General features: G+C 36.4%; 1 protein-coding gene and 1 long non-coding RNA gene across 18 annotated transcripts in view; one reads left to right on the top strand and one right to left on the bottom strand.

The window, feature by feature from the left end:
* The window catches only part of Tenm3 (teneurin transmembrane protein 3), a 2,467,413-nt gene that overhangs the window by 1,779,009 nt on the left and 672,077 nt on the right, over window positions 1-16,327 (top strand). The gene's annotated exons all lie outside the window — the stretch shown is intronic.
* The window catches only part of LOC111756601 (uncharacterized), a 148,130-nt gene that overhangs the window by 62,401 nt on the left and 69,402 nt on the right, over window positions 1-16,327 (bottom strand). For both annotated transcript variants that reach the window (XR_010042580.1, XR_002791025.2), the window contains exons 3-4: window positions 13,290-13,525; window positions 10,122-10,197 (exon numbers count right to left, since the gene is read on the bottom strand). This is a non-coding gene — a long non-coding RNA (uncharacterized LOC111756601). The remainder of the gene's footprint in view (window positions 1-10,121; window positions 10,198-13,289; window positions 13,526-16,327) is intronic.

The following is a 16,327-nucleotide window of genomic DNA, read 5'->3' as shown; positions in this document are numbered from 1 at the left end:
ACCTTCTACCACCCAGTGCTCTGCTGGGCCACTGAATCACCACATGGATACAGCAAAGGAAAAACAGAGACTGAAGGATGCCTCTTCCAGCCAAGTGGGCATCGGGAACAGCGTGTTTCTGTAAACCAAGCATGCAAACTCATTTCCTCAACTAAATATTTGGATACACAGTGATTACTAAACTTGGACTTTCCAGTTTTATAAGACTATTAAAACACAGTTGAACTTTTATGTTTATACATTTCCTTCCATTTTACATCACAAAACCCTGATTTAAAAATGGCAGTGAGCAAGGCTTTTGTGATCAAATAATATGCAACCCTTTCCAGCTACTTGAAGCATGTTAGGTTTGTATAATCTACATTTGACAGGAGTTTGCAGTTGGGAAACATATATCCTATCCACTATGTCATTTGTTTCTCACATAAACCCAGAAAGGTCAGAACCTTTCCAACACAGTTCTTAGCATTTAGTGGATACACAATAGGTGATAAATTAACAAAAGCCCCTTTTAAAAATGATAAACCACATCCTGATTGTTACAATAGTTTGCTCAATAAAACATGGTTTCATAGTGACAGATCTAGAACCCTGGGCAGCTGACTGCTTATCCAAGCTCTTTTATACCACCTTCCTGGGTTTGTTTGGACCAGTGTAGACCATGGGGATCTACAGTGGCTCCAAACTATTCCCTGGATCCCAGAGTGACATCTCACTTCATAGAGAGCTCTTTAGGAAAAGGGACCGTGCCCCTGAGCATGGCTTGATTCCCTTGTACACCTTCAAGGAAGGAGGTCACTTGGAGTAATTCCACCAGAGAGCTCTCGCCTGCCCTTTAAGGCAAGGGAACCCTGCTTCTGATTTATTTTGTATTTCACCACAGGGCTGAGCACACCCTGGAGGCATTTAATACGTTGACTTGAATTGATCTCAGATGTTGGGCTTGGCCTGATGTGAACCTTCACACTGGAGGACTCAGCAGGTCACTGGAACTCATTTCATTCTAAACCCAGGGCCCATGACATTTCCAACCAACCTTTTCTGAGGTCCACAGGTCTGGTGAAAAGAGCATAACTTGGACACTAGCTACAGTTAAAGCAAAGACATGCTTTTTCTTCTAAGTCTTTAGTTGAAGATAATGCATAAAACAATGCATGGCCAGGAATGTCAGCCCTTTGCTCAAAAACTATCACTTACCCAAAGAACAAAACATAAAGTCCTAGAATTCTGGTCCTAATTTGTCTTTTCAAACTTCTTCCTCATTACTCATTTAAGTCTTCCATGTGCGTCAGTCAAGTTTAACCATTTGGATGTCTCCACACAGGAGATTCAAATCATTTCCTCCATCAAAAAGGCTGTCTCCCTTCTTTCTTCCTGCTCACTGTTCATCTCTGTATAACTCAAGCCATCTGATTCTTTCACTTGCTTGTTCAACAAATATTTATGCCTCCTGAGACCAGACAATGTGCTTACTTCTCAGAAATCAGAGGTGAGAAAAGACTCAGGATCCTCTGTGCAACAGCTTACATGAAAAAATAATTGGATTAAATAGTTACAAATTGTGAGTAGGGAAATGATAGGATCTCATAACTCAGAGTAATAGGGGAGCCTAGCAATAGGGGAGCATTAGCAATTCCTCAGACAGATACCACCCAACCTGAGAGTTAGAGTCATATGATGGTTGGAGAAAGAACATTCCAGGACGAGGAGAAGCCAACACAATTCTGAGGCAGAAAACCCCACCTGTGAGCCTGTTCTCATGATTCTTTTCCTCACTGCCCACCTACCCATGCTGATCCCAGTTAGAGATAATATTTGTCTTCCTTCGACTCCTATGTGACCCATCTTTCCCTCTTTTTTTGATGTATCTCACTCTCTGCCTCAGAAGGAAGTCATTTATTTCTTCTGCTTGGTGTAGCATGTATGAGGAAGTTGCACTTGAAATCCACCAGTGTGTTGTGGTGATGACCCTCCGCTCATTCTCTGGACTTTTCCAAACTACTACCATTTGAAAGGTGGATTAAGGATGGACCCACATCATCCAGCAGAGGGAGGACACTTTTCCTCATTGGTATAGCAAGTTAACAAGCTCCTTCCTCCATGCTTTCCATCAATGGTGGCATGAACAATGCTAACTGTCTAATCATTTATTCAAATATCTTTGCTAATTAGAGAAATGGCATAACACTGGATCATCTGGTTGGATTAAGAATTATGTCTTTCCCAATGTGTTGATCACAGAGACATAGTTCTAGGAATGGATGAGCAGGACCTATAAACCCATGATAAGTTTGAATGCTGAACTGGAGCATCTATTCCACTTAAAATTAAATGTGTATGTATATTTTAATGTATATGATTACTGATAGCAGAAGAGAAATAGAATAATTGCATAAGACAATTCATGCAGAATAAGAATACAGTCTTTGGGAAACAATTTAAAGTCATTGGTGAACAAAAGAGTTAAATCATAGCACAAAAATTGGTTTTGTAAAAGAACAGTGTTCAGCAATTGCCTTGTTATGATATTGAATTCTGCTTGAGTAAATTAGGAGTGGTGTTCTGTTGTTTAGCTGTCATTAAAGAACTCAGTGGTAAATGTCAGTATTCCCACTAAGACCCCACTGAGTTTTGTGAAATTCTCCAAAAACCTTTCCAACAGGAGAATTTATAAGCTCTGCATGTTCTACCGTCTTAATGTGTGAAACTGACTGAGAGATCTAAGACTAACTCTATGCAGCTCAATTCCAATTTGTTTGTTTTTTAACAATGTCTTTGACACATTATACATTATGTCACGTTACAATTTGATGGGAAATGACTTCCTGTGTCCAACGAGAAATACATTTTAAGAAGCATGCCAACTACACTGTTATTTTCCTTGCTGTTTTCAATGGTAGGCATTTTGCCACATCTTCTTTCTTCAGAAGTTCATTTATCAGCAGCAGAACTCCCCCCTGCTAAAAACAGTCTGGCTTAAACTGGTGTCTTTCTTATCTGTCCACCTCCATGAGCAAACTGAGATTTTTGTATCTTACATTGGATAAGTCACCTTCAAAAAGACTTCTTCAACATGAGTTTCAAGGATGATACTGGAAAATGCACAAGCATTTTTTTCAAGAGGAAGTTATTCTACATGAAGCTAAACACAGATACCTACATGCTTTATTTTCTAAACACAGCAAATGTACTTCAATTCAGTTTATCTGTGATCAGCCATGGTGTTAATCACAGTTAAGGCTTGCTAGCATAAAACTATTGTTAGAGGAGCAAAGAAGCATTTATTCAACAGTGAACTAAGTATAGGGAGGTGGTAGGGTGAAAGGGATAAAGGAACTAGAGAGGAAAAAATCAGAATTCTTACAAAAGTTTGGTAATATCTAAAACAAGACTTAGGGTTCCTACTGGGATTCTTCCCCTTTTAACAATAAAGTGCAGAGTAAAAGAATATGCCAAGCTTACTTTGTCTTCCTACTTTGTTTGATCTGAAAGAACAATCAGATATGGCTGATTTCTGAAGACTTCAGAATAGAGAGCTCGCTCGATGCCCCCAGCGATGGCCATCATTGTCAACAGGAGGTATCCCAGGTACTGACACCAGCACCTGAAAACGCTTAGATGCTCAATGCGGTATTTTTCATTTCAAAATCTACCGCTGGGGATTCCCTTTATAAAATGCACTGGATGATAAGTGTTTAGGGGAAAAATGAACAATGAAGTGAGAAAAAAAGCACACATCTCAGGCACTGAGTATGAACACTAGAGAACTGAGATATTTTAAAGTTAAAGGAAACTGATGAGAGAAACAGAGGCACAGACAAGACTGACAGAGGCAGTAACATAGAGATAAACTGAAACTGAGAGAAGATGCCAAAAGAAAGAAAATCACACAGTTATGCCTATCTAGATCCAAACTTTTCATCTGACTTCTGGGTGGTCGTTTGGTTCTCTCCATGACTATCTCTCCCTGACTATGCACACTGACTATCATTAAGTAGTCAGACAGCTTGGCATAAAGTTCAACATAATGAGAAGATCTCTTTGCTGCAAAGGAGTCTAAGACAAGACAGAAATCCCTTTGGAGGATATCTGCCAAGAAATTTAGCACCTTTATATCACAGATAAAAGCTTCAACTTTAAGGGATAGAGCAGGTTAATCATTTTTTACCATTTTTAAAGATATGAATGTCACTGACTACTTAAATATATAAAAGAGCCATCTTACCTAAAGTGCAGGATTGGACTGAAGCATACTAGTTAGAAAACAGTGTAAGAACTTCAGGTTTTGTTAATCCTTAAAGTCATAACTCTTAAAAATATTTCCATATGATTTTTATGCACATAATAGGGTAGATATTTGGGTTTTTAAGCAAAAACATAGTTCTGCTGGAATTTTGATTTTGATTTTTTATTTTGTCTCCACTACGATGAGTTTTAGAGTTGTGTTGTAAGGCTACCAATTGCTGACATATGAGAATCAAGAAATGATTTGTTTATATTCCTGAGCTATCCACTGTCTTTGGTAGCATACGAAGTACATTTTTTGAACAGTAAAAATTAGAAAAGGTTAAAAAAAACTAGTAAATTTGTAGGGCACTGTGCTTATCCAACTTAGCAACTTGTTAAGTATACTTAAAATTCAGGCTTACTTTTTGATTTTTTGATTTAGTTTTCAGTGTCCTGCCAGCAGTATAGTAAAACTGGCCCCAGAGATAAAGAAAGGTCCTTTACTTTGAATAGCAAGGTGACTAGTGAGGTATTCTTGTAACTTTTTTTTTTTAAAAAAAAGAGAACTATAATAAAAATGATAAATATATTCTGCTTCTAATATCTTTACACATACATGATTTAATGCTTTGTACATCAGCCTTTTTATTTAATTGATTTTAGTGTTATCATTTCCTAACAAAGTATTTAAAGTTTCTAATCAGATTATGAATGTTTTCTCTTCTATATGAATGAAAACATATTTTTCTTTTTTTTTTTTTATTTTGATACTGGGACTTGAACTCAGGACCTTGCCAGGCAGGTACTGTGCTACTGGACTATATCACTAGCTAGGAAAACATTTTAATTTTCAAATCAATAAAATAATTGTAAAGTGCTCTTGAGTAAAATAAAAGCTGATAAAAGAAATTTTACATAGGCTTTACTATTTTGAAAAAGATAAAAATTTTAAGGAAAAAAATCATAGCTTCCAGCCTTTTTTCTCAGAAAGGTAACTGAATGGAAAGAGTTCAGAAATAGCACTCAGGAGCAGCTGCAGATATTTGGGGAGAGGCAAGGAAAGGACATAATGACCTGAGCAAGTTGGGATATGCATGAGGTATGATCAAAACCTACAGTGGATATTTAAATTTTTTAAAATTTATTACAGTAAAAGATGCATTTCCATTAATTCCCCTCAAAACCCTCCCTCTCATCTGGAACATTTATCCTATGATTTTTTTCTACTTTCTGAAGGAGTTCTGCAAGTCCTCTTTGGTAAGTCTTTTTTTTTGTGTGTGTGTGTGTGTTATCTTTGTTGCTTCAATATCCTGATTAAATTCAAAGTGCTTACATTTCCTAGTCATTTTTACTTTGAGGAAAAGCCCAAAGTTGCATGGTGCTAAATCCAGTAAATACAGCAGACGAGGATGCACCATGAGGGCTTTAACCATCCTGCCATTCCTTCGGATAGCAGTCAGCAGCAGCATTCACTATATTTTTTATCACATCTCATAGAGACACTTGAAAGAAGACTCCAGAACTGCTTCAGAAAGTGGCAGGAATTCATAAATATTCAAAGCAGAGAAGACAGTTGAGGGCAATTAATGGCATTGTGGTTTTTTACTATAAAAAAATATTTTAACTTAAACACTGTCTATGTAGCATCAGCAAGAGGTGAAAATGAAAACTGAAAATCGTGTCCTTTCATAAGCAATAAAAAGGAATCTTAATGCTCTGATACAATTTTAATCTGTATGCCTCTAGTTTATGATCCCTTTGATTTTCATGAACAATAAAAATAACTGTAGATATTAATATATTCATTACTTTAAACTTTGTCTTACATTTATAAAAATATTTGAACTGTTAAAAGATTTTAAAAGGACACTATTACTTTAGATATGGTCCATGAGGTGAAACTCACTAGATCAAGTTGCACAGGCTGATTCACTAGATTGTCATTTTCTATGAAATGCCTACATTTAGGTGTTTCTGAGTTGTGCTCAGGACCCTTTCAAGAAAGGCATGAAAGGGATCTGAGATGGTGTTGTAGCTCATTTTTAGCCATTTATCAGCCACCCTTAATTTCTTATACAGATTTTCATCTACAATTGGTGGGAAAGTGGGTTCCCAGTGAAAAATAATGACCTATGGAAATACATTTCAGCAGCAAATGCAAAACCAGCAGGTCAGCACAGGTAACGCCCCAGGTCAGGTGGTATCCACTCTGTCTAGCTGCTCATTTTTCTACTTTGTATTTCTTCCTTTAACCACAAGAAAAAGAGAAAAAAACTGTTCAAAAAGACAACTAAATTGTGTATACATATGTTTTCTATTGAAACTTTTTAGAAATCTATACATATTCTTTCATAAACATTTCATGATTATCTTGTGAATCCACTTTGATATCAGTATGTGTTTGCTTGCATCTCGTAGTATAGGCTAGACTTTCAGGCTAACTTGTCTATATGTGTCTTGCACTTTGTGAAACACATGACACAATCAGATGCCTAAATTCAATCTGATAGGAGGGTATTTAAACATTTACAAAGAGAACAAGCCCCACGTTTTTAAATGAGACTCCTTTATTATTTGGTATTTATGTAGACAGAATAAAGACATAGCCAATAATATCCTTGTCAAAATAGAATAAAAGTATGTAGATTGTTTATTTGATCTATAAAAATAATCAAAGCATCTGCATACTGATTCTTTGGAAAGTATATTGATTTAAAGACTATCTTGTTCATTTTTAATACGATGGCTAAAAGTTCCTAGGCATAGCATTATTTTTATATTTTGATTTATACCATATTGACTGATTTTTGTAGTCATTTTTTTGAGAAGAAAGTATGAAAAAAACCTTTTCTTTCCACCACTACCAAAGAAAGCATTGGGGTTAAGTGACAGAATTTTTCTAGCTATTTGTCTGTCACAGAGAACAATAAATTGCAGCCTGTCCCAAGGTTAGTGTTTAGACACATTCTGAGATTAATGGTTTTGCATAGACACTTTGGACTCCAAGTGATTTTGAGATGAGCTCTACCAAGAATATCCTCTGATCTAAACAAAGTAGAAGGACTTTGTGAAGCATAGTTTCATGAGCACTATAAATGAAATACTTTTTGGTAAACAGCCTATACTAATATTGAAAATTTGATGGCTTTATGTTTTCAAAAATGACGAAAGGACTTGAACTAAATCCATAGTGACTGGACCTGGTATCATCTTGCATTATGACTTCAAATCAGAGTGTTTGTCTCCAAGAGCTCTTTTTCAACCAGACTGTGCTTTTGTACTTAAAGATGCAGATGTCCAAAGCAACTTTGATATGATAAATGAACAATCAGAAAGAAAAAGTTAGTTAAGTAGTATGAGTCACATGAGAAAACAATTCAGCAAGAATGTGCTGATGCATTTATTTTCAATAACCTCACTTTTAGTGCTGCGCTAGAATCTGATAGGTATTCTACAGCTGGTGAATCTAAAACCTTAAAGGTGATGAACTGAATATTGAAATATGCAGAAGTCACATAAAGGAAAAAGTGCATAGTAGTTTATGCTTGCATTTTTTAGCAGTTATGCTGACTACTTCTATAAATTAATTTCTCTATATGGGCCTATCATGAAACTCATGAGAATAAGAGGTTTCAAGTAACAGATTTACATACAGTAATTTCTTTTGTCTTTAGTTTTAATGTTGGTTCAAGTAAACACTTGGGCAAAAATAAGTTTTAGCACTTAAGATTTTAAGCACTTTAGTGATACTTTAAAAGAGGAATATCGTCTTAATATTTAACCTATTTATATTAATATTCCCAAGATATCAAATATTACACTTAGTAAAAGATCAAACAGAAAAAAATCCATTCTTATAAACAACTTTAACGAACACATCCATATAACAATGTCATTTCCCTGGCAGATAATCTATAAGAATCACTGAACAAATAATTATTGAACACCTATTGTGAGCAAGACACTGTGCAAGACAAGGTCAGAGATACAGCAATAGAGACACTGCAATAGAGATACTTACAAAACCTTTTTAGTGCTGTCACTGAATTAGTAGCATTAGTAGTAACTACACAAAGATAAATGCCAGCAATAGATAGAAAACGTTTGTTCTTTTATGGGAATTTGATTGAAGAGAAGACCCTTCCAGCTCAGAGGGTCAAGAATATCAAAGAGAGCAGGAGAGAGCAGAAGAAACCATGCTTGGAGTTGGCATTAAGTATGGCAGGTAGGAACCAACAACATATAGGGAAAGTGAAGAGCAACATCTAGCTCAAGTAGCTAAAACATTGCTTTGAACACCACAGAGACCTGAGTTCAAATTCTGCCCCTGACCTTCCCAGCTACATGTTTTTATTTAACCTCTCCATCCTTAGTTTCATTTCTATGATACTTTCCTTGCTGAATACTGTGAAATCTAAATAAAACAAGTAAAACAGTAGTTAACATTACATTATTATTTGTCAAAAAGATTTTAAAAATCCATTTTAACTTCACCTAAAACAGTCATGGAACATGAATCTACACCGTTGTGGATGACCTTGAAAGCTAGACAAAGACATTTGCCTTCATTGACTTCACTGGAAACCCATTCAAAAGTTTTGTATGGAGAGATGCTTAGAAAACCTAGTACTTATGACCACAAAAAAGGAGGTTAACGTGGTCATGGCCAATTAAATGTGAGACAAAGTAGTTTGACACAGGCTATAAAAGTAGGTACAGAATAGAAATGTTTGAAAAAGAAAATGGTGCTTTGTTGATTTGGTTATACAGCTAACTCGCACAAAACTCTATCGCTGAAGGCTTCCTCTGCATAATTAATCTAGCGGTCACTGCAGAAAAAACAAAAACAGAACTCTCGACGGCATGTTTTTTGAGATACATATTTCCAAATCAGGGAAAGTAAAGAAAGCTAAACTCAACTCCTCATACTTGTTTGTTCAGGAATTTTCCTCCAATTTCCTTCCCTGGGTTTTGTCACATAGCCCATGTCACACTGAAACAAAATTCAACAGGAAAATTCTGTGGCTGAGAGGAGAGGGAAGCAGGGTTCCTCTTAGCTTTTTTTCTGATGGATGTAAAGCCATTTTTCTTCCTGGCTAATTCACTGCATCAGCTTTGTTTGATAAGACTAGATTCCAACATATAGGTTGGGCTACTGTTAATAGTACCACTATGAACATTTTAATGCATGTATTTGTTTGAGTATCTGTTTTCAATTTTGAGATCACATACCTAGAAGCTGGACTGTTGGATCACATGATAAGTCTATGTTTAATTTTTGAGTAATGGCTATAGTTTTCACAGCAGCTTGTAGCATTTTATATTCCCACCAGCAATGCACCAAGGTTCCAATTTCTCCACATCTATGCCAACACTTTCCCTCATGTCTTATAATCATGCTAGTGATTTTTCTCACCGAGATCTTCACATGCAATTTCTTAACTGATAAGGCTAAACATCTTTTTATATGTTTGTTGACCATTTGTAGATCTTCTTTGGAGAAATGTTTAAGACAAATTAAATGTTTTTATGTACATAAAGTATTTAACATAATGCACAGCAAGTGATAAGCAAACTAGTAGCTCAAAATAATAATAATAACAGTAACAATCGAAAGAGATTGGAATTCTGGTGTAGACTTCTCAGCTGCCTACAATTGTGATTTAACTTGAGTCTATTAGGAAATAAATTTAAGAATGGAGATTAAGGGTCCTGACTAACTGTCTAGGACTCTTTATTTTTGTGTGTTTGCTTGCTTGCTTTTGTAACTAGTGAAATTATGATTCTAATTAAAATGTTAGTTCAAATATAAGACACCATTCATCTTGAATGACCTCTCCTCTCACAGACCATGGCTATGCAGGGACCTGCAAAGGGCATCTGAGCCCTCATACCTTTTGATCTCCAATCAGTCTGGGTGTCCTTTTGGTCCGTCTTCCTCTGTGCTTCATCTTCCCTTAGCATTTTGGACTTGAAAAGAAGAAAGTAAAACTCAGTGGTGAGCACCTGGCAACAATGCTTTCAGGAACTTTTAGAGATATTACCTTATCTGTTGATTGTTGAATGGTGCTGAAACACAACTGGAGAAGCCAGACATGACATTAGTGGACAGGACATATTTTAGATGAGTGAAATATTCTCTGTAGAGTGATAGTGCTGGGTGGCAGAAATCAGCGGCAGCTTAGTCATGTCATAAATGAGTTCTGCAAACCCCGCTAGGAGTTCAGCAACTCTGAGTGAAGGCTGTGAAGACATTATTGCCTGTGTTTGGCGTGAGTTGGAGCCCAAATAAAAAGCAATATGCCCGATCAAGGTCTCAAGGGCTACAACCCAAAGCAAAGTCTTCTTGATTATATTAAATCTCAGGAATTGCAAAAGATAAAGGAAACCCCAAATGGGCTTTTAAAAATTCTAAGTTACCTGCAGAATCCTAGTTCTGTCTCTAGCTGATTGGAGCAGTGGGGATTTCTCCAAGGACTGTCGCTGCTCTGCTGAGGGACTAACCATTCCTGGACTCTGCAGATTTGAATCTACTCACTTTAAAACATGTTTTAATTATGTTTTAAAAGTTTATGTTATCAGTAACTAGCAGTCTGATTTCTCTAAGGTTCCCCCCCCCATGGTTATCTTTCTTTCCTATGCAGTCACATTGCCATGAATTTAGTGGCCATTATTTACAATATATGCGTGAATGGTGCTCTCTGCCATAAAAGAGAACTGTCAATTTCTGGAACATCTTCTAAATCAAGCACCATGCTGAGGATGCCCTCCTTGAGATCATTCCTTCAGACTGACAGTGATGCTATCCTGACTTACACAGAAGTTGAGCCTCATGGTGTTGCAGAAGCTCCTTAATTGATGGCTACCAGAGTGACTTCAAAGTTTAAACATACCTCACTCTAACCCCTAAACATAGATTCACTCCACAAACTCTCTACCCATGGAAAAAAATATCTTTTTAATGGACTTAGAGCCAAGAATAAGCTGGACAAAGAAGTGCATACTTATGATCACCAATTTGCACAATGATTATAAAATTACAGGAGTAAAGGGTGGCACTAGGGACTTTGTAAGAAGCTTCCTATTCTTGTAACTAATGAGAAAGAGACTATTTTTAAAGTTAAAAAAATAAATACTACTATGTGGAATTTCATTGTGAATCACATTTTTTTAAACCTAGATTGCGTTTACTGAGCAATAAATGACTTTTGGTCCCTAGGATGAGAATTAAGAAAAAATTTTCATTATAGCAATTAAATTGTCTTAATCCAAAATATAGTATTTTCCCTGCTTGATGGAAACAGCTTCCAATGCTATATTCTCTAAAGAATATTTAATTAACTTTTAAATAAGAATATAAGCCTTTTTTCTTTTATCATAGGTTTCCTAAAATATTATCCTAATATGCCTTATATGCCAAAGATGTTACAAATAAAAACACATTTATGGTGAATAATTTTAATGAATTCTACAAAATACTTGAGAAATACTCTATAAATATGAAGAATTTAGAGAGTAAAAGGTGCATGAATATATTAACAATTTAGGTTAAAACTTGATATGCATTTTCTATAAGTTTGAGAGCTAATATTAAAAATAAGCATTTCTTAATATACTAATATAAATGTTATAAACTGATATACTTTAATAGGTGTTAGACTTTACACAAGCTTCTATACAGAAGCTAAAAATTAGGAGAATATAATTTGGGAGAAAGTCATCTGAAATGAAATAAAATACACCACAAATTATAAAATATTCTTAACTTGAAGTTTAGGGTAAAAAGAAAACAGTTTTATTGATGAATTCAAAGTTAAGGAAAACTAACCAATTCCATGTCAGAAATTTTCAGAGGTAACAGTGAAAAAAAAATATTGATTAAGCAGTAAAAGTACTAATTCTTTCCTAGGGACCTATCTCATGACATTAAAATATTGGCATTTTATTGGATAGTATTTTGATGTTATATCACATTGCTTTATATCATAACATCATAAAATGAATCCAATGTTTTCAATATCCTTTTCCTCAGCCCTTGTCTTGTTCACTGAAATTACAAGAGACAAGCAGGATATGCTTGATTAGAACCAAATTTCTAGCAATTTCTGCCAGCCCCCTTTGTCATGCATCACTAATGGCATCTTTCAGCATACTCAACTTAAATATGCACCCCATATTTATTTCTCCTTTCACCAAACTCGGTGTGGTAGGAAAACTCTTTAAACTCATAATTTTCCAGTAATGTTATACACCAGGTAAATGCTTGTTTCTTCTTAGTACTTAGGACACCCCTCAGGAAAATACGCAGATAAATAAACAAGCAAACACACTCATGTACATATAAAAGACCAGAGGACTGGGTTCTCTGCTCAGGGAGATTTCTATTCCCACTTTTACAAGGTAGGCAGTTTATCAGATCATTGTAATGAGAGGCATTATAATAATACAGCATGCTATTTAGGACCATAGCATCAAACTGGAATGCCAGGGAAGGCTTTCCCTAGGTTATACCTGAGGTGAGCTTTAAATATGAGTGTCTGAAGACAAGAAGAAAGCTAAGAGTATTTCTGGGTGGGGCTTCAAACTAAGTGGAGACACTAGACATGTCATTATGGTCCCATGTATTGTGAGGCTATGAGGAATTCCACAGAGTGAAGTTAACAGTGGCGGCATAGTGCAAGGCAGGCTTCAGCTATGGGCAGGAACATTATACACTCATTATGTTCATGTCTGTCTTTCCCCTTGACTATAAATGCCTGATGGATAGACAAAGAATTTGTTTATTTGAGCACAGTTCCCAAGTCTCACATAATGACTTACAAACAGGTTTTGAATAGATTAGCCTATGAGTACACAGAATGAAAATACATAACATGAAAAGTAAAGCAGTGAGAGAAATCACTCATACAGAGCTCAGAATCCAAAGATCAGTTTCTGAGAAATGGTGCTTGTTTCTCTTAATTCTTAATAATGGAGACATGTACTACTGACAGATCATCTCTGACCGTAGACAAAGGTATTGATATTGCTCGGCACACTCCCTTTCTGTGCCTTGAGCGTACCTTCCCACTGTGTCTGCTCACCACCAACTGTTTTGGCTCCTGGTTCCTCCAAAGAACATGCCTTGGGAATTGCTTCTGGGATTTTGCGTTGCTGTTTCCCTCTGCGGCTCAAACTTCAGAACTCCTTCCACTTCTCTTTAGCCAGTGCACTAGCTTCTGTCTTGATAGTAAGCCCAGAAACCTCAGGGTTCATTTCCAAAGCCAACTCTAGCATCTGGAGCTTCAGTAGCCAAGTACTGGTCCCATTTTTTCAAGAGAAAAAAAATTGTACAAGTTAAATTCAGGAAGGTCATACTAATGAAGAAAATATTTATATTTTAATGCAGGTGGTTATTTTATTTTCAAATTATGTACTCATTTTACTCAGTGCCTTGCATGTTATTTGGTACAAATAAACTCACTGTAAAGGTTGGAATTTCTGGGTTATCTCAGAAACAGCATCTCCACATGTGAATAGTTGTAATTATTCTAACACCTGCTCAGCTACCCCCAGGATCCTGCCTAATCATGCAATTTTCTTGCAGAGTCAAATTGTGCCTAGATCTCTTTATCCAGCCCCATTATTGTAGATGTATATAATATTTTTAAATCATTAATATTGACACCCTTGACATGTTTTTCTTAATCATTTCTCCTTTTGGACTGATTATTATACTTCTGAGGCTTTTAAATATGCCTTTATGTCCACAGAAACCTAAAATTATATTCAAAAGATTTCCAAAAGTTATTTAGAAGCAAAGAAAAATATCACTAATGTTTGAGCCAGTGTCAACACATTGCAGAGAAATTTTTTTTATTCGTTAGGGGCTCATTTCAGTTAAAATAAGAGAATATGCTGGCAGTGTCTGGTTATCTTTATATAGCTTGAAGTCATTTCTGGCAATCTAGTGGTCTTCTCTTTATGCCCTTCTTTTCATGAATATATTCTTACTGCTTAACTGCCTTTATGGTATTTTCCAACTATTACCCATTTATATAATGACTCTATTATTTCTACTGAGGCACAACAACATAGATGTTGTCTACAAATCTGGTAGTAAGCCTAAGATGAGCTGATGATCTGGCTATATTTTCGGTAGCATTGACAACCGCACTCCTAGAGCTCTACCTTGGACTTCCAGCCACCTGAACAGTGAGAAAATAATTTTTGTTGTATAAGTCACTCAGGCTGTGGTATTTAGTACAGCAGTCCAACCTGACTAATACAAGAAGCATCCACCTTGAGTAACAGGAGAGAAAACAAAAAGGCAGAGGGGCTGAATAAATGATCACAAATCTGAAGAACTCAAAAATCAGCCTTGATCTCTCTAACATCTAATATTTTTTCCGTACTTTTTCACATAGGCTATCAGTATAACTGCTCAGTTTTGCCCCATCTCAACCCGTATCTAGGGGAAAATTTGGGCTTTCAGCTGCATCTTCATCCAGGCAATCTTGGCTCAGGCCTAGATGAAAACCTGGATTCCCTAGAGACAAGCTTAGCTTCTGGGTCCATCTTCACATTCACAGATTGGCACAAACACCCCTTGGCATCATCTATTTTAGCTTCTTCACTTACCAGACAAGGCAGGAAAAAGTTAAGGTCATGAAACTGGTTTGTGGTTGGCCTTTTCCAATTAGCATAAGACTTCCCCTAAATTTCTGGTACTCACTAGCTCAGAAATTCTGTAATATGTATTTTTAAGAAAACACTAAGAAGTAGTTATTAAGTCTTTTGGCAGAGTCCCAGTTCTGCTCAAACCTGCTTTTGACACATGATTCTGGTCTAACTGTTCTTCAAAGGCCACATCATTTATCTCGAAACATGAAACATAAGTAACCTGATCACAACCAGGCTTTGTACATCGACATGGATCTGTAACGCTTGCTCAGCAGGCTCCACTGTGCAGTCACAATGAGCCCAGTGTCCCAAGCAGGCTTCATGAGGGAGCGCCCAGCTCCTCAGGAGTGGTAACAGATTGACTGCCTTTTTAAAGCATTCACCTCCACCCTGAATCACGTATCAGCAAGAATTATACAGAAATTTGTGGTATTCTATTTTTAACAGGCAGGCCAAGGGAGAAAAACATTGTGTATAAAGGAATTTTAAGAATCCTCTTGAAAAATACAACTCAAACCACCCTTAGACTTTCTTGAAAGAAGCAGTTTTTGTTTCAAGTGAAATTAAAAATAAAACTACTGAAAAACACGAACAAAAGCTGTTGTGATTATATAAGCAAGAGACTAGATAGAAACTACAACATTAGGAAACTGGGTGGAGGGGGTCAGAATGTTAGGTTTGCAGGTAAAATGTGGTCTGCAATTAATGAGGGATAAAAGGGAAAGATACGCCACAATGGAATTAAATTGGAGATCATGACCTCAGGACAGATGTTCGCCTACAAGATCTATCACACTCCAATTAACAGTGTATGACAGACATACACATGCTCAAGCATACAATTCCCCAGCATTTAAAATTAAAGGAGGTGACTCTTCAGAAAGCTTCACAAACAGTCAGTGGATTTTTTTTTAAAAAGTGTTCAGGAAAGGAAAAGAAAGGTGAATGTGTTGGCTCCACTCCAATTAAAGACTTTCAAACTCATGTCCAGGTGATGGCATAGTAGACTACAAAGTCCAATAGCAACAGGGGTTATGTTACAGGATTAAAGATGACCAGAGTGGGGCTTGTTCTGCCAACTCCACACAGGGCAGCTCGGCTCCAAAGCATGGTTGCCACACGAAAACACAGGCACATGTTGCCAGAATAGCCTGATTTTTAAAGAGCAGCAAAAATCCAGATTCTGTGCAAAAATATCCTTTCCCTATCTGTCAACAGCTAATTTTTTTTTAATATTCAAACATCTTATGAGTAAAGCAAAACCTATCTGTGGACTAAATTTTCTCTCAGATCTCCAATTCTTTTAACCTTTTCAAGAGACTGTCCCCAATGTCCTCCAACCTCTCCCAGGTCCGAGAGGTCATCGGACCCAGACTCTAACCATCTATTCCCTTTTTTTTTTTCATATCATTGACCTGAACAAGAGCCTTCAAAGAGT

Source organism: Cavia porcellus, unplaced genomic scaffold, assembly GCF_034190915.1.
Source record: "Cavia porcellus strain 051 isolate PalLab524CR breed Dunkin Hartley unplaced genomic scaffold, mCavPor4.1 scaffold_24, whole genome shotgun sequence".
In the NCBI taxonomy this organism is placed as follows: Eukaryota; Metazoa; Chordata; class Mammalia; order Rodentia; family Caviidae; genus Cavia; species Cavia porcellus.
This window is presented reverse-complemented; position numbering and strand designations above follow the sequence as displayed.